General features: G+C 41.0%; 1 protein-coding gene across 1 annotated transcript in view; it reads right to left on the reverse strand.

Annotated features, from left to right (window-relative positions):
* Positions 1-599: 599 nt before the first annotated feature.
* TM2D1 (TM2 domain containing 1) overlaps positions 600-23,062 on the reverse strand; it is a 728,199-nt gene continuing 705,736 nt past the window's right edge. The window contains exon 7 of the mRNA XM_044085534.1: positions 600-1,626. The gene's annotated coding sequence lies outside the window, so the exon portion shown is untranslated. The remainder of the gene's footprint in view (positions 1,627-23,062) is intronic.

Below are 23,062 nucleotides of genomic sequence, written 5' to 3' on the forward strand. Positions count from 1 at the left end.
GTGTGTGAGTGCGTGCGTGCGTGAGTGCGTGTGTGTGTGCGTGCGTGTGTGTGTGTGTGTGTGCGTGTGTGTGTGTGTGTGTGTGTGTGTGTGTGTGTGTGCGTGTGTGTGTGTGCGTGTGTGCGTGCCTGTGTGCGTGCGTGCCTGTGTGCGCGCGTGTGCGTGCGTGTCTGTGTGCGTGCGTGTCTGTGTGCGTGCGTGTCTGTGTGCGTGCGTGTCTGTGTGCGTGCGTGTCTGTGTGTGTGCGTGTCTGTGTGTGTGCGTGTCTGTGTCTGTGTGTCTGTGTCTGTGTGTCTGTGTGTGGGTGTGTTACGCTGCCCTGATAGTTTAAGGGCAATTTATTAATCTACAGAATCAATAACAAAGATTCAGAAGTTAACCAGTTTTTGAAAGATCAAGCTGCAGGCACATGAATTAAGGATCTGATGGACTGATCTCACCCAAAGAAGGGATATTAGGATTTACATATTTCAACACAATACCACAGAGAAGTTAAGACAACTACCTAGACTGGCACAACAGAAGGACACACAAAAACAGTTTGCCTGTACCGTGTGTGAGTAAATACAGCACAAGCTGCAAAACCTGCAATGCACTGCTTCCTTGAAGGAGATATTGTTGCACATAAACTTATTCAGTAACCACCAGCAGGAGAGAAGCCTGCAATGAAAAATATCCAGTGGCTGTAACATGACATCCAGCCACCAGTCACCTGCATTTCCACAGCCCTGAGTATGGGTAGCAGAAACAATGGGAAGGTCAAATGTGGAGAGAAGTGATAATGAAGGTGAGACAGTAGAAGATCAAAATAGGGAAATGTATGGCAGTTTGCACACGGTATTAAGGCCCTGTACTGTTAATGAGCTGCTTCTTTACCCAAGGTTACAGGATTTAACTCTAACTCTTTCCACCTACATTTGTCTACAGTCTGATTTTAAGAAAGTCATTTAACCCGACCGTGTTCCTGGGTCACCCTTGAAAAGAGACATGTCCATGTCCCTGGGTCACCCTTGAAAAGAGACATGTCCACAGTGGGTTCACACATTTTAACAATTGCATTAAAATAATAACAATGAAAATGTAATATTTTCTACTGGACTCAGCTCAAAAACGCTCATTGAAAACAGCAGATCCCTTGCTGCAATGGAAAGCAAAAACTTCACAGTGCTCACGTTTTGAAAACCTGTTTCTTAGCTTTAACTTTTTCTTTAACACCCCCCCCCCCTCCCCACACATACACTTTTCTGATAAAAGAACTCCAAAATAAACAGAGAAAATAAGGGTATGTTATAAAATTCTGTGATAAATTATCACAGCCTGTTTATGGACACACACATGACTGAAGACAAGGCAAAATACTTTACTGAAGGAAAGCCTCCTTTACAATTTGGGGATAAACATGTTTTTTCCCCAGTGAAGATCAACGCTCCAAGTCTAGGAAAAAGACCATATCAATACAAAGCACTGATACAATTTTATTCATTAATGAAGTAAACATTAATGTCATTTGTATTCATTCCTGTGTCCTTGGCACACCTCTTCTGAATACTTAACCATCAGTGAAAACAGCAGCATTTCTCCATGGACTAAGATCATTCTTCCAAAACATTTTGTAGAAGAAATTTACTGTAAACAGAAAAGAGAATACTTTGAGGTTTAACTTGAGAGCTGTTACAAGTTCCTGCTAAATATGTCAAGAGTTAAGCATATAAAGATGTTCATTACAATGAACACACACACATATATATATATATATATATATATATATATATATATATATATATATATATATATATATATATATACATATATATATATAATATATAATATATATATATATTTAAATATTCGGATGACATATACATACATACATATATATTTAAATATTCAGATGAAATAAAATACTATCTTGTTTATAAACAGTTGCAAATGTGTCTAAATTAGAATCTAAAACAGAAGAGCTGTACATTTACTTTAGTCTACAGCACAAACACTTTGGATGCTTATTAATTCTGTATGCCTTTGACTTGCTTACTCTGGCAAATACTGACTGTGTTACTACATACAAATCAGAAGTAGTCTTCACTTTCACACTTGAAGCTTTATATTACAAACCTTAACAAGATTCATAGGTTGGTACTAGGCTATCAGCCCTAGGGCCTATACAAGCCTAGCCATAACAATTCCCTGGCTATTTCTTCCCACACTATTTACTTCCCTGGACCCCTGTCTAGCAGGGCAACTGACATGATCCCCGGGGTGAATTTCCTTTCTCCCATCCAATCATCAAGGTTCCTTTTGAAGAGGGCCAGAGAGGCACTCTGCTTGACATGTATGGGCAATCTATTCCAGAGTCTGGGGAGTCTCTGGGTCAGGAACCTATCCCTCCAGCATGTTTTGTTTATTGTGATGACAAGGTTTAGATCCCTGGAGCGTGTGGCTCTGAGTGATTGGGATTTCTTTAAGTGTAGCATGTCCAACAGCTCTGGGTTTGACATGGCCTTGTATGTTAAGCAGAGATCGCCACTGAGTAGACGATATGAGACAGAGTATAGCTGGAGTTTTTTAAGGCGGTCAGCATAGGGCATCTGCTTTAGGCCTGTGATTCTTTTAGTGAGGTATTTCTGCGGCCTTTCCAGTTGTTGCAGATGTCTTGAGAGGTACATACCAAACGGGGCGTTGTATTCTATAATGGGTCTAATGAGGGATGAGTACAGTGGGACAATGACCTCCTTTTTTCTGGATGAAAAGCCCTTAGTGATGAGGTGTGCCACATAGAAGGATTTCCTGACTGTTGTGGCGATGTGGTTATCGAAGACGAGACCACTGTCCACCTGTGTCCCTAAGTCTCTTATCACACTTTCGGTGTTTAGTGTACTGCCACCTATATGGTAATTCATGGATACATGTTTTTTCCCAAAGGGCATAACTATACATTTCTTGGCATTGAGCTTGAGCCCATGGCTCTGGCACCAAGCATCTGTTTCTGTAAGGCCCTTTTGTAGAGTATCCACATCATTTGGGGATTCAATAATGGCTCCCAGTTTTCAGTCATCTGCGAACTTTGTTAGCCAGAGTCCCTTAGTGTTGGCCTGTACTTCGGAGAAGTAGATGCCAAACAAAAGCGGTCCCAGGACTGAACCCTGAGGTACTCCACTTGTCACTTGTCTGGAGCTGGATTTGGAGTCGGCTACTTTTACAGTGTGGGTTCTTTCAGTAAGCCAGTTAGCAACCCATTGGGTGACGTAGGGATTAATGCCCAGTTTAGTAAGTTTATCTATGATTCCAGAGTGGGGGATGGTGTCAAAGGCCTTGGCAAGGTCTAGATAGGCTGTGTGGACCACCTTACCCTTGTCCATGGCTCTGGAGACTGATTCGAAGAAGTCAATCAGGTTCAGGAGACAAGATCGGCCCTTCACGAACCCAAACTGGGTGGGGTCCAGTGTTTGAAGGTTGCCAATGTCTTTGTTTATAAGTTCCATGATAATATGCTCCATGGCCTTGCAGATAAGGCTTGTCAGACTGATGGGACGGTAGTTTCCGGGATCCAAGGTGGATCCCTCCTTGTGGAGTGGGATAACTGTAGCTGTGCGCCACTCAGTGGGCACAAATCCTGAGGTGAGGCTATGATTAAACATGACACTTAAGTGAGGTGCCAGTTCATTTTGTAGTTCATGTAGTACACAGCCCGGGATGTCATCTGGTCCCATGGATGCTGTATTCTTAGCTTTCGAGAGTGCGTTTTTTACCTGTGTGGCCATTATTACCGGAATTTGGCAATCTTCCGGTATTGAGATGGGCCATTTAGGGGGTGAGAGGGGGGTGAAGTTGGCACTGAATCGATCTGTCAGGATATTGGCAATATCCTTGGGATCAGTATATTTAATGCCATTCTATTTTAGCTCAGAGCAGATCTGAGCATTGCCATTTAGATTCTTGACATTTAAATGATTCAGTTATGAACTGTAACACCACAGTATGAATACAATATGCCATGCTAATGCAACAGACCAAAACAGCATGAAAAATTAGTATACTTAAATTACACCTCTAACACACCTCATATGTGCTTAGGTACTGTTTAATCTGGATCTCTGCCAGAAAAACTGCAGTAGGGAAACTCCCTGGTTCAGTATGTCACAATGAATATTTATTGGCAAGGCTAGTCTGAGAACTAAATATATCTCCTAAGTACAATGTTTATGTGCAAAAAGGATTTTAAACCAAAAATGCACACATTTCATTTATGAACCTTAAGGTATTGTACAGAAGTAATAAGAAGTTATGTACCACCATAACGTTCCATGTTAGTTGTCTTCTTCTCGCCTTCTTTCTTGCTGGTTGGGTTCGGAGCCGATCCTCGGCTCCGACTCTGCCATCTTCAAAAGCTCAAGAGCTGCTTACTGGCTCGAGACCCCCCCTATATCCCATGATGCCCGGCGCTAGATACCCAGATCTCGTTTGGTAACCTAACTACAGACATAATAACAACAATTATAATAATACAGTAAATTTAGCAGGATACAGGAACCTACTGTAGAGACTGACAGTCAGAAGTAATAGCCAGAGAAGACTCAGCCAGTGATCAACAAACCTAAGGAACTCTTCTCGGTCTACTAGGATAGGGGGATGGAGGGTGGGACGCAAGAAAGAAGGCAAGAAGAAGACAACTAACATGGAACGTTATGGTAGGTACATAACTTCTTAATGTTGAGTTGTCTATCTCGCCTTCATTCTTGCTGGTTGGGACAGCATCCCTAGCACCTCAATCCTGGGTGGCTCATTAGAACAGACTCTTCAGAACAGTGGAACCAAAATCAGCTCTGCTTCTGGAAGCCACATCCAGCTTATAATGTGAAATGAAGGTATGTGGATTAGCCCATGTAGCTGCTGCACAAATAGTTTCCATTGGCAATCTGGCCTGAAAAGCCACAGAAGTAGCTAGAGCTCTGGTGGAGTGACCTTTGGGTTTAGCAGGAAGCTCTTTATTTCTTAACTGATATATAAAAGTAATAGTAGAAGTCAACCACCTAGATAAGGTGACTTTTGACACTGGTATGCCTTGTTTTCCCTCAGCGTAAGACAGGAACAACTGGTCTGATTTTCTGATTTGCTTGGTTCTATGCAAGTAAAAGCGTAACTGTCTATGGACGTCCAGCTGAAGTAACTTGTATTTTGCCTTGCTGGAATAATTTGGAAAGAACACAGGTAGTTCAATGGACGGATTCAAATTATAATCAGAAGTAGCCTTTGGAAGACAGGAAGGGTTAGTCCGAAGAGAAACTCTATCATTGTGAAAAACTAGGTAAGGAGGACGAACACAAAGAGCCTGAAGTTCAGAAACTCTTCTGGCCAACGTAACTGCGACCAGAAGAAGGATTTTCCAAGAAAGAAACTTCAAGGAACAGGAAGCTGCCGGTTCAAAGGGGGGCAGTATCAGGGAAGCTAAAATCAAATTCAGATCCCACGGAGGCGGGGGATCTCTTACTGGGGGCCTGAGTAGAGTGGTCCCTTTAAGAAAGGCTTTAAAAAGCTTATGGGACATGATGCTGGAATCAGATAGGCCCGTATGAAAGTTTGAAATTGCAGCTAGCTGAACTCTAATCGTGGCAGAAGAGGATCCTGTTCGAAAAAGTTCTGCTAGAAATTCTAAAATATGGTGCACAGGGGCTGAAAAGGGATCTATATTCCTGTTCTCTGCCCATAAGGAAAAACGTTTCCATTTGCTAGCATAAGTTTTCCTAGTGGTCGACTTATGCGAAGATAAGATGATTTCATGCACCGAATGGGAGATGTTGGGAAGCCTGGCTAAGGTCGGAAGTGGAGAAACCAAGCAGTGAGCTGGAGAGATTGAAGAGATTGGTGCAGCCCGCCTGACTGATGGATCAGGAGTTCTGGAATTGGGTCCAGGGCTGCTCCAGAAGGTGATGATGCAGGAAAGGGAACCAAATTTGTTGAGGCCAGTAAGGGGCAATGAGGATCATCTTGCATCCCAATGTGGTAGCTTTCTGAATTAGTTTGGGAATCAGGGGAAATGGGGGGGAATGCATAAAGAAGTCCCTGGGGCCAATCGTGAACTACAGCGTCTCTGGTGAGGTGTCCGGGAAGAGGAAGGAGAGAGAAGAAATTGTCGCACTTGCTGCTGAAGGGGGTGGCAAAAAGGTTGCAGCAAGGCTGACCTCATTTGCGGAAGATTTTGTCTGCCACAGTCTGATTGAGAGACCACTCGTGAGGCATAAGAATTGCTCTGCTCAGCCTGTCTGCTAGAACGTTGGACTTCCCAGGGATGTGCGCTGCTATCAGAAACCGTTGGGAAGAGATCGCCCACTGCCAAAGTCTGAGTGCTTCTCGACATAAGGGGTACGACTTGGTTCCGCCCTGCTTGTTGATGTACCATACCACTGACATATTGTCTGTTTGAATTACAATGGTCCCGGTGGGAAGAGAGTTCTGAAGAGCTTGCAATGCTAAAAGCACGGCTCTCATCTCCAAGACATTGATAAGCAGATGGTACTCGTAAGGCTGCCAGGTGTCTTGGACTGCTCTCCCCTGAAAATGCCCCCCGCACCCGATCAGGGAGGCGTCCGTGGTCACCGTAGCTACTGGAGGAGGATGAACGAATGGTCTGCCCTGGTGTAATGATGGGGAAACCATCCACCAAACAAGTTGGTTTTTGCATGACTGTGTGATCATTATCATGTGAGACATTGGGAGTTGCTGGAAGGACCACTGTGTGAACAACATCCACTGAAGAATCCTCATGTGAAAACGTGCAAGGGGGACTAGTATTATAGCCGCTGCCATGAGACCCAATGTTTTTAGGACAAATCTGGCCTGAATCTTTTTGCAACCTAATAAGACCTGCACATGTCGTCGATGGCTAACACTATGTCTGCTGGGAGAGTTGCTGACATGTCCTTTGTGTTTAAATTTGCACCTATAAAGGTGATAGATTGACAAGGCGACAATGCAGACTTTTCAAAATTTATAGTGATGCCTAGAGTGGAGCACATTTGGATGGTGTAGTCTCTGGCTAGCAGCATGGTGGTTGCAGTAAGGAGCCAGTCGTCTAAATATGGAAACACCTGGAATCCTTGCCATCTCAAGTGAGCGGTGACTACTGCCAAACATTTGGTGAACACCCTGGGGGGCTGTGGTGAAACCAAAGGGCAGCGCTCTGAATGGATAATGACTGACTCCCAGCCGGAAGCGGAGGAATCTTCTGGAGCATCTGTGCATTTTGATATGGTAGTTCGCGTCCTGAAGATCTATGGAGCACATCCAATTGTCCTGACCCAGATAGGGTAAAATGGACTGTAGCGTGACCATCAGGAACTTGGTTCTTTGAACAGACCTGTTTAGTCTGCTGAGATCCAGAATGGGTCTCCAGACCCCTGTCTTTTTTGGTACCAAAAAGAACCTTGAGTAAGTTCCGGATCCTTGTTGGTCTGCTGGGACTGACTGGATGGCTCTTTTTCTTAGCAGTTTTGAAATTTCTTGAACTGCTTGATCCCTTAGATTGGGTGGAACAACTGGAAGGGATTTGTTGAAAAAGAGTGGAGTACGAAAGAAGGGGATTTTGTAGCCTTCGGATATGACAGAAAAGTACCCAATTGTCTTGTGTTATACTTTGCCAGGCTTTTGGGTACAGCGATAATCTTCCCCCAACTGCCTCCAAAGGTGGACAGTCGGGCAGCACTTCAGGGATGCTGGAAGGGCTTGTCAGAGAAGGATTCTCTTTGACCCTGATTTTGCGGAGCCCCCTGCCACTAGGGCGCCGTCTACTGTTGTTCCCTCCTCTGCCCCTGGAGGGGAACTCTCCACGTGTGTCAGGCACGGCTCCCTGGGATTTCCGGAACCACACCTTCCCACTCTTCTGACCCTTGGGATATGGTCTTGAAGGAGTGGAAAAACGGACTCCAACAGCAGAGAGAGTCTTGCCTTCCTGCTCACACCTGGTAAGAGTATCCTTCACCTGTGGTCCAAACAGAGCAGAACCATCAAAGGGGGTGTTGGTGAAAGACGTCTTGAAGGGTACCGCAAAGTTGCATAACCGCATCCAAGCGTGTCTCCTCAAAGTCACACCTGTGCCTGCAGCCCTACTCATTCCATCGGCTGCATAAGAGATGAGCCGCATGGAGGAGTTTGCTACAGAATTTAGAGTCGCCAGCTGGGAGGCAATCTTAGCCTGAGCCCCCGCAGCTGATGGATCTTGAAGGGTACATCTCCTAGCTCTTTAAGGAGATCCTTTTGAAGGCGGGTAAAATGGCACAAATAGTTCAGAGACCTCATGGAAAAGGTCGCTGAGGAAAACATCCGCTTCTCATATCTGTCCATCATCCTAGATTCCTTATTAGGGGGATGGACAGACTAAGAAGTTTCAGTCAACTCCTTTTTAGTGGCCGCTGCTACCACCATGGCATCCAAGGGAACACCCTTGGTCAGAAATTGCTCGTCTTGAGGGGCAGTGATGAATTTTGTGGGCCTACGGTGAGTTGGTTCCATTGAGTCTGGAGCTGACCACGCCTTTCGAGCCACCACTGACATCAGTGGATTGAAAGGCGGAGACACCCAGGAGGTGGAGGGTCGGGAACCAAATGCGTCCAGGAATACAGACTCATCCTCGGAAGGGTTAAGGGTAGTCCAGTTCCCCCTTTGCCCAAGGATTTCAAGGATGTCTGAGAAGGAGACGTCCTCAGAGGGGGATCTCGGGGACCCTTCCGACTCCTCCAAGTCAGTATCTGAAGTGATAGACTCAGGGGAGTCAACATGCTTCCTCTTGCATTTCCTCTTTTGAGGGGGCTCCTCTGAATGAACGGGGGAGGCCTCGGAAGAGGAAGATGCACCCAATGGAGTGCCCTGGAGCGCTTGTTCCCCACGCTTGGGGTCTGGAGGAGGGGCAGAGGCAGGAGCAGGCACCATGGGGGGAGGAGCTGATAAGACTGACCGTGAGGCTGACTCAGATGCCAGCACACTCCTCATGACCTCGAAGGCACCCCTTCCCGATACCAGAGAAGGCTCCGGCTCCGAAGAGACCGGAATCCTTCCTGGCACCGACAGAGACGGCTCCGAAGCCAATGTAGGAGCCGAACTCACCAGCGTCGAAGCTCCGAGAGGGAGAACGGGGTCGGACAAGGGTCCGATGCCACTCACCCCCTCGGAGCTGATGAGGGAGTCCCGGCAACCAGATCCCTCCAAGGACGGCAACATGGAAGAGATCGGAGCCGACGACAGAACCGAAAGGGGAGGTATCGGCACCGACGGACCCACGGCTCCAGCCACAGCATGCTCCGGCTCCGAACTCAAGGGATGAGTCGAAGGAGGAAATATCGGAGAAACAGGTAGAGCCGAGCCCTGATGAGGGGGGCTGGATAGCATTTTTGCCAGGGCCTGCGACTTTCAAAGCCTGCTCACCACTCTCTCCAAATCATGGTCAGATAACCTAGATGACCGAGAAGAGTGGGACCGATGACTACGCTCAGACTGCAGCAAGGGTGACCCTTGAGCCGAGTGTATCGACTCCAAGGATGGTGACCTGGAGCGTTTTCGACTCCCTGACGGTTCCGACGGAAGAGTCAGGGCCAAATGAGAGATAGGTAAGTTGATGTAGAGATGGATGCTTCAGTTCCAGCCAGAACCGAAGTTGAAGCAGAAGCCATACTCGGCGACGGCTCCGAGCTGGGAGCAGACAGCTTCGATGGCCTAGAAGGTTTCACTGACTGAGTCTTCGCCGGTGATCCTTCAGGTTTAAGCAAATCCCTAAGGATAAGCGTATTCCTATGCTCCTGCAGGACTCTTGGACTAAAGGTGTGACACACCGAACAAGAGTCCTGCAGGTGTAGGGAGCCCAAGCAGTAAACACAAGAAGTGTGACCATCTGTCAGAGACATTTTCTGACAGCATGAGTCACACTTCTTGAATCCCGACACTTTTGTGTCTTTAGACATTCCTGTGAAGGAAAATCAAATACAAGGAACAAGTATAAGAGAGAGTAGGCAACTGGAAAAAATATACACAAACCACACAAGTTACCACACCCTAACAGCACACACACACACACACTATATAATATAAGACTACAACTACCACAATCTCTAATGAACTTTGTCTACCTTAAAAAATAAAACAATGATAAGCCTCTAACTAAAACGGCTTACTTTGAAAAGGTAAACGGGAGTGGGGGAGGGAGCGGAAAACTCTCTAAGGAGAAAACAAGTTTTTAAGGGGGGGAACACTAACAAACTACCATAGAACCTACAGCTAAGCTATGACTATAACCCTATATTAAATAAAGTAAAAAAAGTCCTAAATATAGTGAACAGAGAGAAAAAATACGACCTGAGCCAGTAAACGCTACCTCGTAGCAGAAGCGGCAAACGAGATCTGGGTATCTAGCGCCAGGCATCATGGGATATAGGGGGGGCCTCAAGCTAGTAAGCAGCTCTCGAGCTTTTGAAGATGGCCGAGTCAGAGCCGAGGATCGGCTTCGAACCCAACCAGCAAGAATGAAGGCGAGATAGAAAACTTAACATCTGTAGTTAGGTTTTTTCTGTATTTAGAAAATAGTCAAAGTTTACTGACATTTTCAGTACAAAAAAAAATGTTACTTTAATGACTGAAAATAAGTAGCTCCAACCTGCATACTAAAGACTGGGCCCTTCCACACTCCATGTTAGACACATGTCCAAAGGTACATAATCTTCATACGAGCACAAACCCCTCAGAACTAAATTACCTCAGAAAACAACAGTAGCAGATGATATATAAAAGAACTTGGTGCACGCATATCAAGAAAAGGAAAAAGGCATCCCCATGGCCAGAGAAAAAGAGAAAAACCAACAAGGAGGTAGGAAGGCAGTGATAAGTAGAACATCTACTGTTACAAGTTCTTACACAACTGTACTACAGCATTCCTTAATCACTGCTGTAGTATTCCTTACTGAAGGGAGTGTATTAAAGCTGCTGTAAAAATTGGGAGGGGGAAGAAAGAAGGAACTGAGAAGCCCTCCAAAAACATGAAGGATGGATCCAACAAAACCTGTTCTCACCCTAGAAAATGCATCCAATTTATATTGATAAGTAAAAGTATGCACAGAAAAAGTAACAGCCGCCAGAAAGGATCTTGCATAGAGGACCTCAAAAAAACCTCCAGAAGAGCCAACTCCTCTAGTACACTGAGCTTGAACAGAAGCAGGATGATGCTTCCTATGAAAACAAAGGGAAATGGCTTTAGAAATCCATGAAGAAATGGCTTGCTTGGAAACTGACAATACAATTTCTTGTCCTGAAAGGAAACACAAAGCTGCTCAGGTTTTCTAATATCTTTACTCTTACCAAGGAATGATTTGAGCTATCTATGCAAACTGAAAGAAGGGAGAATCCTCTCACTTTTTTGTGTAAAAGGAAAGGAGGAGGGAAGATGGATAGTCTGGCTGAAAGGATTATCACTGACAACCTTGGCCATAAATGCAGGATTTGTTCTAAAAGATGTCCTTGTCTACATGACTAGAAATTAGAAATGGAGGAAAGGCCAGAGAATCCAACACAGTTTCAAAGTGGAAGTGGCTACTGGTGTAAAAGGTGGCTAGGTGAGCTTTTCAAGAATATAGTTCAAGTTCCAAGGAGGAGGAATGGGTTTTCTTGGAGGCCTGATTTGAAAGATGCCTTTTAAAAACTGTTTGAACTCAAATTTAGAAAAAAAAATGGTGGATCCTGTGGCAAATGGGCAAAGATGACTGACAAATGAGCTTTAAAAGTAGAATATGCCAAACTAGAACTGAGCAACTCACACAAACAAAAAATAATAGGAATACCCACAAAAAGTGGGTCCTGCTCATTATTATGACACCAAGTAGAAAATCCCTTCCATTTAGGTAGACAAAACTTTCTAGTAGTGGGTTTTCTTGCCTCCTGTAAAAGAAAGTAATCAAAACCCTACCACCCAAAGAGTCAACTGTGGGGTAAGATGATGACTGCGAATGAGACAGCCCTTTTCCTGTGTGAGGAGGTCCATCCAGTGTGGCAACTTGTGATGACTGCCTCTGACCAGGTGACAAAGAAGGGACAAATCAATGCTGTCTGGAGGAAAAAAAGGGAGTTACCAACAAGATTTTGGGACTGTGCAACAAATTCTTGTGTAGGAACTCTGGCAACAGAGGAAGAGGTGGTAAATGCATACAGAAACATCTCTCTCCAAGAGACAGACTAGTCCAGTTTACAAGTTGTGAGCTTGGCACACTGGAACAGAATAAGTTGAGTTGTCTGTTCTGAGAGGAGGCAAATAGATCCACCTGAGGAGTACCCAATCAGTGAACAATGTCCAAGAAAACCTCTCTGTGCAACATTCACTTGTGTGATCAGTCCTGGATCTGCTCCAAGTGTCTGTCAGCACAATCTTTTCTGAAGGAATATAGACAGCCTGAAGAATCAAATGATGGAGAACAGCAAAGCTCCACGCCATGAGGGGTGGTCTGTGAAGGCAGAAAAACCTTGTCCCCCCATGCTTGTTTATGTATCACATAGTGGTGCTGTCCATAAAGACAGAATGGTCCTACAGACCAAAGGTTATGCAGGATCTGAAAAGCAAAATTTGAATCCTTGACTTCTCTGACATTTGTGTGGTCACCTCCTGAGGAAACCAAACTCCCTGTACCCTGATGCTTTTGGAACAAGGCCCTCATGCTAGGTCTGAAGCATAAGCATATGACTTGAGTAAGGGAGGAACTAGAAAAGGAAAACCTGCTATTTAGAGATATCTAGTTGATCCTCCAAAGAAGTCCCTGTCTTAGACAAGTCAAGACAGCAGTTCTGAAGTCCAGAGAATGACTATGCTAAAGCCAAATTGCCCTTCAATACAACCAGAACTTCCTCATATGGAGTTTGGCAAATGGAAAATTAGGAATAGTGCATGCCATGAACCCCAGGGCTCTTAGAAACTCTCTTGTTGAGGTCTCCAAGAAATGAAGAAGGTACTGCAAGAAAGTTGTCAAGGAGAGGGCTTTAGGAGGAGGAAGAAAAGCTCTCATAGAAAGAGGCTGAATTCTACAACTCAAGAAAACCTGATCCCGAGAAGGCATCAGCACTGACTTTTTTAAATTTTGAATGAAGACTACACTGTGAAGCAGGAGCATTATGAACTCCAAGTCACATAGGAGAGCTTGCTGAGAAGAGGCTTGAAAGAGGCAGTTATCCAGATATGAGGAAATCTGAATGCCATAAAGTCTGAAAAATGCTATGACAGGAGTTATACATTTGTTAAATATTCTCAGGCTGAAGAAAGAACAACCGGCAAATGAAGAATTCCCTTCTACCTACAATGACCTACATCTCTTAAATAAATCAAAACAAACTTGGTTCACTTTTCCTGCACCTTCCTTCTCAGCAGTTTTGTTTTTCCTAAGCTTGTTAAAGATTTTCAGAATTCCACCCCATTATACTATTAGTATCAAGTGAGCTTTATTTATTTATTTATTTTATTTATTTTACATTTGTTGACCGGGCTAGTCTAGCTGGATATATGTCCATTTTCAGTAGAGGCCCGGGGAGAAAAGCTCCACACAAAACATAAATGAACAGACTTGTTAATAAAAACATACAATAAAATAGAAATAAACATCAACTTGTTAATAAAATCAACATATATTCTGGAACTCAAACAGTTAGAGATCATACATAAGTTCGATCAGATTCACAATAATTTTACCTAGTACATAAAAGGATGTGCAATATAGCATTTGCCATAGAGAATAATGGTTTAAGCTCAGAGGGGTAGAGAAGTAGAAGGAAAAAGTGAGATAAATAATAGTGATGGGACAGGAGTCAGGAATGAGAGAGGAAGAGAAGGAAGACAGTCAAGAGGAGGTGAGGGAGAAAAGTAGGACAGCAGGGGTGAAGAAGTAGGGTAGATGCTAAAAATTAAGCAAACAGAAGGGTTAAAGGTACAGAGTGGATGGGGTGAGGCAAGTTACCCTGGAGTAGTACAGGAACAAAGCCAGTGGTTATGGAAGTACAGTTTGATTTGTTTTTTGAAGAGAGGTAGAGATGAGATTAAAGTTAAGTCTTTAGGCAGCAAATTCCATGCCCTACCAACAGTGTTTGTGAAAATGGAGTCACCAGCTACGTTATGGGCCTTTATGGGTTTGGTCATAAGTTTACAGGACGAACGAAGAGAGGTGAGATTGTTATAAGGGAGTATAAGTTGTGATAGAATAGGAGTGTTATTAGGTTGGTACAGTAGTTTGTGGGCAATTGTGAGTTGTGAGATAATGAGATAGTTTTGTAGTTCCAGCCAGCCTAAGTGTTTCAGATTAAGGCAGTGATGGGTTCTAAAAGGTTTACTAGTGGCGAAGCGGGCAATGTTATTGTAGCAGGTTGCTAGTTTGTTTAGGTTAGTTTTCTTGAGGTTGGTGAAGATAGGAGAGGCGTAAAAGAGAGTAGATATAAGATGGGTGTGATATTGGTGTCACTTCCTGTTGGGCCATTAAAAAAGGAAGTACCCATTTGTGGCAAGTTATCTGATGAAGTCTAGATTATCTATACGAAAGCGCTTATCTTCTGTGGATTTGTTTTACTGGATTTAATAAAGTGAACTTTGGTACATCTTTATCGAGTTTTTAATCTGTAACTTGAGTAAACTTGTGAGTGGGCCCAATCCAGCTTCTTCACTTGGATTTTTTGTTCTTTGGCTTGGTTTGTGTTTTGTTTCACTTTTTGCTTGTTCGACATGGCCAGTGAAGATAGCGGGGATTGACCGGCCCCACTCCTTACTCAGAATTCGGATCTTGAGACACTACAACAGGCTGTGCTTAATTTAAGCTCAGTCGTGCAGTTATTATTGTTTAAAGTCAATGGTCTACTCAGCACATCCCCTTCTGACGTCAGACCGCACTTGCATATATCCTGTAGAGCGGAAATGGCGTCCACAAGGTTGTGGTCTGTTTTAAATGATATTAATTTAGAAACTAACATTCAGCGCCCTTCCAGTAGTAATTTTCTTCCGTTTCAAATGTAGTTGGCATTCTTAATCCCTCCATACCTTGCGGACAACGTATGCCTCAATTAGCAGAGACTTCCATAATGGCAGCTACAGTTCCAGCTCTACAGGACTGGCTTTCAGAGACCATTATATTTGGTGAAACTGAAGGACCTATGACGACTAATGGTAATAATGATTTACCATCTTTATTTGAATTGTCTGACTACAAACTGTCTAAAATCAAGCGACTTCAGCTTCACAATGCATACTTAATGGAGTATATAAAAGAAAATATGGTGCCAAAAGGCTTAAGAATGTGGCACTATCCGAGTGGTTTACAGTTTGATTCTGATTTATTCAAAGAATTGATTGCTTTGTTTGATAAGCATGGTATAGAATATATGCGTGTAATTGTGAAGCACAATGATTTTTTAATAAATGAATTGACAACTTCTGTTTCTGAACTTGACAAAACTATTTGTGGTCACTTGTACTGTGACAATTATAAATATGAGCATTTGCGAATATTTAAAAGCATGGATAAGCCTGTGAATTCTATTAAGTCTAGAAAGATGAAAATACTAACAAGGGATAGAAATGACTATGGTAAAGGTTTAGCATACCCTAGGTCCCCACCTTCACAGGAATGGGGCAACAAATTTACTAATTCTAATTTGAATGAAGCAAATATTAGTAATGCTAATAACTTAAGTAATCCCACATCAAGTAACTCTGGGCAGACATTTTTTAGACCGAGAGGAGTTTCCAACACTAAGATGCTCAGAGCGCCCACCAGTGAACAACAACTGGGAGATGGCTCCGGTGAACACACACAATCATTGGAATAGGGGAGGGTTGGTGAACAGAGGGGGGGGGGTTGGTGAACAGAGGGGGGGGGGGGAAGAGGTTCTACACCCAGGCATTGAACAACAGGAATTAAGTATGTCTATACCTGACAACCTGAATGCATCATTTGACAACCCCCCCGACCAGGTTTTAGACCATTTCTTACCACCCTGTCATATTGTCACAAACACCTTGGGTGATTTTAATGTATATAACTTTTCAAACATTGAGATTAACTCAGAACACTGATCTGTTTGCTAAAGGGTTTACACTTTTGCGCCTCCACAATCTATGGATATTTCTAATACCTTAATGGATTAGAGAATATATACATGCAAATTAAATTTGAAAAAATCTTTTCAAAAACTATTCCTCTGTATCTTTTGTTAGCTGGCTATTTCTGGCACCCACAATCCCCCACTTCACCCCATTGTCCAATGATTGGAGAATATCTGTGAACTGGATATACATAATTCTAATTTTAGGAATAGGAATTCTAATCTAAGTGAGAAAAAGGTAATTGATGCGATACAGACATTTTTCACATACAACTAGGATTATGAAGCCAGATAAAAGGGAGGTGTGGTCTTAATGAACTGTAAGGAATACAATAAGAAGTTATTTATATTGGAAGGAAAAGCCTACACAAAATCTTCTCTAAATTAATTAAATATTTCATACAATAAAACAAGAAATGAACTTCAAGACCTTTTACTGAAGGTCCTAAATTATTTATCTGTTCCTTATCCCAGACTGTTATGATTGGACTACCAAAATTGCAAAAAAATCTAATTCAACCAACCATGCGCCTTACAGTAGACTCTAAGGGCTCCATTACCCACCCCTTAGCAAAATACTTAAGACAAGTTAAAGGAGTACGTGTTTAATGAGACCATGTTTGCAAAGATTCATGGAGTTTTTTTTTTAAGCTATAGATAAAATACTTTTCACATACATTTTCATAACCACTGACATCAAGGACTTATATTCTGTTATACCCCATGGCACGGGGTTAGATTGGTTCACAGAATTTCTCCAAGAAAAAGGTATTGCACACTTTGATGTTTTGGTTAACACACAATTGATGGAAATGTTTCTTAAAAATAATTTTATATTATTTAATCAAGAAATATATTTACAACAGGGAGTGGCCATGGGCTCTGCATGTGGTGGTCTTTATGCCAACATTGTGGTTAAGCAATGGGAAAAAAAATTTATTTCCTTCTCGTTATTTCAGACATATGAAGTTCTATACTAGGTTTTTGGATGATAGGTTTATTCTATGGGATGGACCTAATGAAGTTATTAATGATTTTATCATTTATATTGAAACTACTACAAGTTTTTTTAAAGTTTACCCACACCAGTGACCTCAACATGATTTCTTTTTTAGATATCCTTTTGTTAAAGGATCATAATGAAAAATTTGTATCAAAGATTTTTAGAAAAAATATGTATTACAATTCTTTGTTGCATTTCTCTAGTACCCACCCTGTGAAACAAAAGAAGGCCATTGTAAAGAGCCAGTTCTTGCGTGCAGCACGTATGGTGTCTGTCATAGATGTTTTTGAACGAATGTGATAATCTAAAACATATATTTTTGAAAAGAGGTTACCCTTTTAAATTCGGTGATATTATGATTGATGTTGTCAATAAGAGGGAGTGAGGTTTTTACCTACCCCTACTATCAGGTGATGTAACTATTAATGTTCCATCTATTAATAATAATGATAATATTATTGAGGAAAGTAGAGATTTTAAAACTTCTTTTATTACTGTCTTACGCAAGATAGTTTTACACTAAAGAATATTTTAGTAAAAAATTGGTCCATTCTTAGACATGAGAAGAACATTAGATCTTTGATAGGCCTGCAACCTAATATAGTCTATAGAAAAGGAAAGAATCTGAAAAACATTTTTGAGACTAGAAATACATATCTTAATCATAAGCCTGGTTCCATGAATAAATGTGGTAGATGTAACTACTGCAAACACACAAAACAGGGTAACTCATTTTGCATTAACAACATGGAAATTAGGATCCACCAGAAATATAATTGTTGTTCGGAGAAGGTCGTAAGTTATTATATTGGCAAGACTGACCATAAGTTAAGAAAGCACATATATGAACACTTACATGACATTAAGAACAAAAAAAGAGACCAATGCTTTAAGTAAACATATAATGGAAAACACTAATCTTAAATTTCAATTCTTTATCACAGATAGTATTAGTATTGATATAAGAGGAGGGGCTTGGTCATTATTGTTGGAAAAAAGTGAACTATATTGGTAGTTACATTTAAATGCAGGGAACTGGCCAGGTCTAAATGAATACATTTCTATTAGCCCCTTAATGAAATTAAAGGCACTAGAGAGGTAACATAACCTCCCTAGTATTTATTGAATTATATAGTAATTTTACATATTCATATAGTTTTAAAATTATATCTATTTAAATTGTATATATTTATATTTAACATATTTCACAAACATGTACTTTTCATATTTCATGACATACATTTACTCTGTATTTATTCTGCATTTATTGGGGGTTTATGTGTTATCTAATAGTAGGGTATTATTTGTATACATTTACTTCTAGGACTGTTTACATTGTACTTGCACTGATTTTTATTAAATGTTTTAATTATTGATGTTACTTCCTGTTGAGCCATTATAAAAGGAAGTACAGATTTGTGGCAAGTTATCTGATGAAGTCTAGATTATCTAGACGAAAGTGCTCATCTTCTGTGGATTTGTTTTACTGGATTTAATAAAGTGGACTTTGGTACATCTTTATCGAGTTTTTAATCTGCATCTTGAGTGAACTTGTGAGTAGGTCCAATCCAGCTTTTTCACTTGGATTTTTTGTTCTTTGGTTTGTATTTCGTTCCAGTTTCAGAAATTAACCGAAGTATAATTCAGCTACACATACTACATCTGAAAACATGCAATGAAATATAGTTCAAGGTAGGGTCATCATATTGTCTACGACAGAAACTTTATAGTAGCATTTTGAAAATGAGAAGTTATGTAAAGACAAAGGTGATTAATCTGAAAATGAAGGAAGGAAAGAAAAAATAAGAATAAGTTATTTAATAAGTATAAGAGAAATAGAGAGATACTTGTGCAATATAATTTAGAAATCAGTTTATATGCTGTTCGTAGAAAATGGAAAGGGGGTTATATTTTGAGGATACATTTGGATGGAAAAGGAAAAAAAAAAAGAGGCCTTTTGGGAGTAGTGGAAAAGAAAGGAGGTTAGAGTTTCAATATTAGATTCAGAGATGCAAAACTAGGTAAACTGAGAATGCTGAGAAGAGGAGTGAATGTAAGAGAGATGGAAGGGAAGAAGAAAAAGAGGGAAAGAAATAAGGAAGTGATTTTTAGAGTTATGATGATAAAGATTAGGTGAGATTGACTGATAGGGAGTAGGTAAAGAGATATAGCAATGGAAGTTAAGTGTATTTAAGATTGTATAGTTTTAGTCTGGTTTAGCTATATAAGGAAAGGAAGTTGGGAATATGTGTGATGTTTTTTTCCCACCCAGACACCTAACCACTGCAGAAGATGGAAGATCAGCCTGCTTAGTTTTGCCTCTGTTGTCAGCCTTTTAGCAGTAGTTCTTCTAAAGACAATGTACAAATTGCTGAATGCTCACAGATAATGAACATACTCAACATTAATAATTCCATCTGTGAGAGATGTAAATATCTAATCTGGAAGCTTCCCTCACATATTAATGTTTCCCTGTAATCATCATACATTTCTACCACGATCCTTCTCTAATACCAAAACATCTTAAGCTGAAGCTGAACAACCACCACCCTAAAAGCATCCTAGAAATAAAAGGATTAAATCTCAGCAAAAATCAGGCCACTTATCCACCTCATGCATACCCCCCCCCCGTACAGTCACCTTCAGCAAACACTCCAAATCTATCACAGTGAACCACAGTAGCAATAGAAATCTTAGTGATAGACTACTGTCAGGCACACTGACCTGTCACTCAAAAGAGAGGGTCACAATGAATTTTCTTTCAAGCACCAGGATTATGGACATAAGGGCTCTAACTTGTGACAGATATGACTATCACATTAAGGTGGCGCTCCGCAATGCAAGAAGTTTAAACAAGTGGATTGTGAGGCAACCCTGCATTTGGAAAGAGTAAATATCTGTGTAGTTCCTGAAACTTGCCTTTAGACCCAATGACAATTGTAGTAAAGTCTACCTATATGTCAAGAAATGTATTACATCCAGGCAGATTCCTATAGGCTCACAACCTGAACTCACTCAACTACAGATCACTTTAGACAGTATTAATTATCAGCTAATAGCTTGATACAGAATACCTTCCTTGCCCCTCCCCCATAGCCATGTAAGATTTTATACAACTTTCCTATTAGCAAAAACTCCATTATTTTGGGTGACTAACTACTCTTCAATGAACTCTTTGCTGTTAAGGCAGGACATGCCCAAATAACCCTAGACCTACTAACCAAAAAATTCCTTAAACAGTTGGTAAATAAACATGCTACAGGACACAGCATTCTTGACCAGATTCGTACAAATATAGCTGCCTCTTCCACTACTCCTCTGGTATCTCCTTCCCCATTGATGTCTGTCTAAAAACTTGTAATATTCTCCTTTAAACTCCCAAAAGCTCCCACAAACCAGACTGAAATTAAAGACGGAAAAACATGCCAAAAGTGTTTATACTGAGTGGCAAAATATCAAAATTCAGTTAAGACTGCACCTTCCCTGACTTTAATACAGCAGCTAGCTTCACTAAGGAATTCTACACCCATTTAGAATAAAATCTATCATGGGAAATTCGAAAACAAATCACTCTAGTGATCCACCACTACAAACGACGTCTGAATAAAAGAAAAAAATACTGAAATTATTTACTGGAGCCCTGCCCCCTTCTGCTCAAGGATGATATAAAAGGAAACACACCATCAGAAGAGCCAATGGACTTAGGATGGCCTCTAAGGCCAAAGATAATTACAAATAATGTTTAGCCATGTTAAACTAATAAAACAAAATCTTACATTGCTCTAAACGTGTTCATCATCACACCACTTATACGTTTACAAACAAATTCAGAGCCAACTTCATCTCTAAAATATCTATTCAAAGCTCCAAATATCTCTAAAGATCATTTACTGAAAGTCATAAATAAGATCAAAAACACTTCCTCTATGGGATCTGACACTATAAGTAATTGCTTAATTAATAGTGTTAAGCATGCCTTTGCAGATACTCTGCTCAAACTGTTTAAATGAAAGTTATGTACTTACCATAATGACAGATTCATGTTGTCCAATTTTCATCTGGTTCAGTATATGGGTTGTTGGATCCTACTGGCTGCAACCTTGGCAACATCTCTGAAGCTTCATGGATCCAGGACTCTGACTCCTCTACCTGTAATTCCCTGGCTATATATTGGTACCTCAGATCAAGTTTCACCCACCAGATATACATTTAAATGTATAATAACTTTTTTTAAAGGTTGATCATTAACAGGAAGCTTTTAAGAGGGGATCACAGTCTGGTAGGACTGTTCATAGAGAGGGTCCACGTGAGATGCATTTGGTCACCAGAAGCCAACGGATAAGTACTTGGAAGAAAGCAGGAAGGAGGGAAGTTGAACTGGACAAAAATTAGATAACATAACATGCATCTATCCTTATGATAAATACAAGTTTCATATCTGTTGTTTATGTCTGAATCAACATATAGAACAGGTTCCCAAGCTATTTTTACCTGGGTGGTATCAAGGAAGGACGTTCTTAAGAATGGTGGAATCAAAGGAGGAACATGACCTAAATTGTACATCCAATTTATGAGAAACAAAGGTGTGAACTGTTGACAAAATCATAGCAACACAAATATCAATGGGAAGTCTTTTCATGAAGGCTGTTAAAGTAGCTATTGTTCTTGTGGAATAAGCTTTGGGCTTCAATTGTAGGGGGTAAACCCTTTTAATGTATACAAAGGAAATTCTGGACTGCACATCCAGTTTATAGTGTGACACAGGTATTAACTGTAGACCATGTAGCAGCTGTGCAAACCTCATCAATCAGAAACTGGTGTTGAAAAAAATCCCAAAAACTTGCCACTGCTCCTTTAGAACGAGATGTCAGTTTTTGTTTTTACAGGGTTTCTTTCATAAAGAATATGCAATTTGATGACCATTTTGAAAGACAGAGTTTGTAAACTCCTTTTCCCACCTTAGATTTAGAGAACGCAATGAATAACTGGTCTGATTTTCTGAATTTCTCAGCTCTACACAAATAAAATCTAAGTTGTCTGTCAACATCAAAGTAAATGCAATGCATATTCTCCTTTACTAGAGTATTTTGGGAAGAATATAGGTAACCTGATGGTCTGATTTATGTTGGACTGTGATGCTATCTTAGGGATAAAAGACCAATTTGGCTTTAGAAAAAAACTTTTCCTTATTAAAAATCAAAGTCTGTTAAGTGCAAACTTGCAGTTTTAAAAGTACTGTATTTTATTTTTTCTGATACCTGTTTCAATGAATAGTGGTGCTGTGTGTCTCTCTGCTGTAAGAGGGGGTTGTGGTCTTCTCACTTCTTTGTTATCTGATATTTAACTGTTAGCCTACAGGGTTTCCTCTGTGCTTTAAGCCACAAAGTTTGAGAAGTCATTTTATGCTCAATTTCTGTGCGACTTGGTTGGCTACAATCACCTGCATTAGAAGCTGAGGTTAAGTGCAAACTTGCAGTTCTGTATTTTATTCTTCTGTTAAGTGCAAACTACTGTATTTTATTTATACTGTATTTTATTTTTTCTGTTACCTTATTGTTTCACTGAATAGTGTGCTGTGTGCGTCTCTGCAGTTAGTGTGTTGGTGGCTCTGGAATTGCCCGCCCCTCCTGTAAGTCTGTATGTGAACACTGCTCCTGGGTCCATCTCATTTGCTCACTTAACAGAGTACAGTGAGATCATATTCTGAGCCTAGTGTTCACTCTACTTAATACAGAGAGAAGATTTGAGAAGGCCAACCCACTTAGGTTCTTCCTTCCTCTCTCCTTGCACTTTACTAACAAAAAAAAAAATTGCACTTTATTCATCTGCTTTTACTGTATTTGTGTTTCCTCCTACTTTATTTTGCTTTTGCCTCCTCTTAAAAGTACTAAATTTTATTTATTCTGCAGCATTTATTACTGCTTGGTAAAGAGGTCATTGTTCCCCTCTACTCATCACTCA

This window comes from Protopterus annectens, chromosome 10.part0 (assembly GCF_019279795.1).
Source record: "Protopterus annectens isolate FY-2018-M chromosome 10.part0, PAN1.0, whole genome shotgun sequence".
Lineage (NCBI taxonomy): Eukaryota > Metazoa > Chordata > Ceratodontiformes > Protopteridae > Protopterus > Protopterus annectens.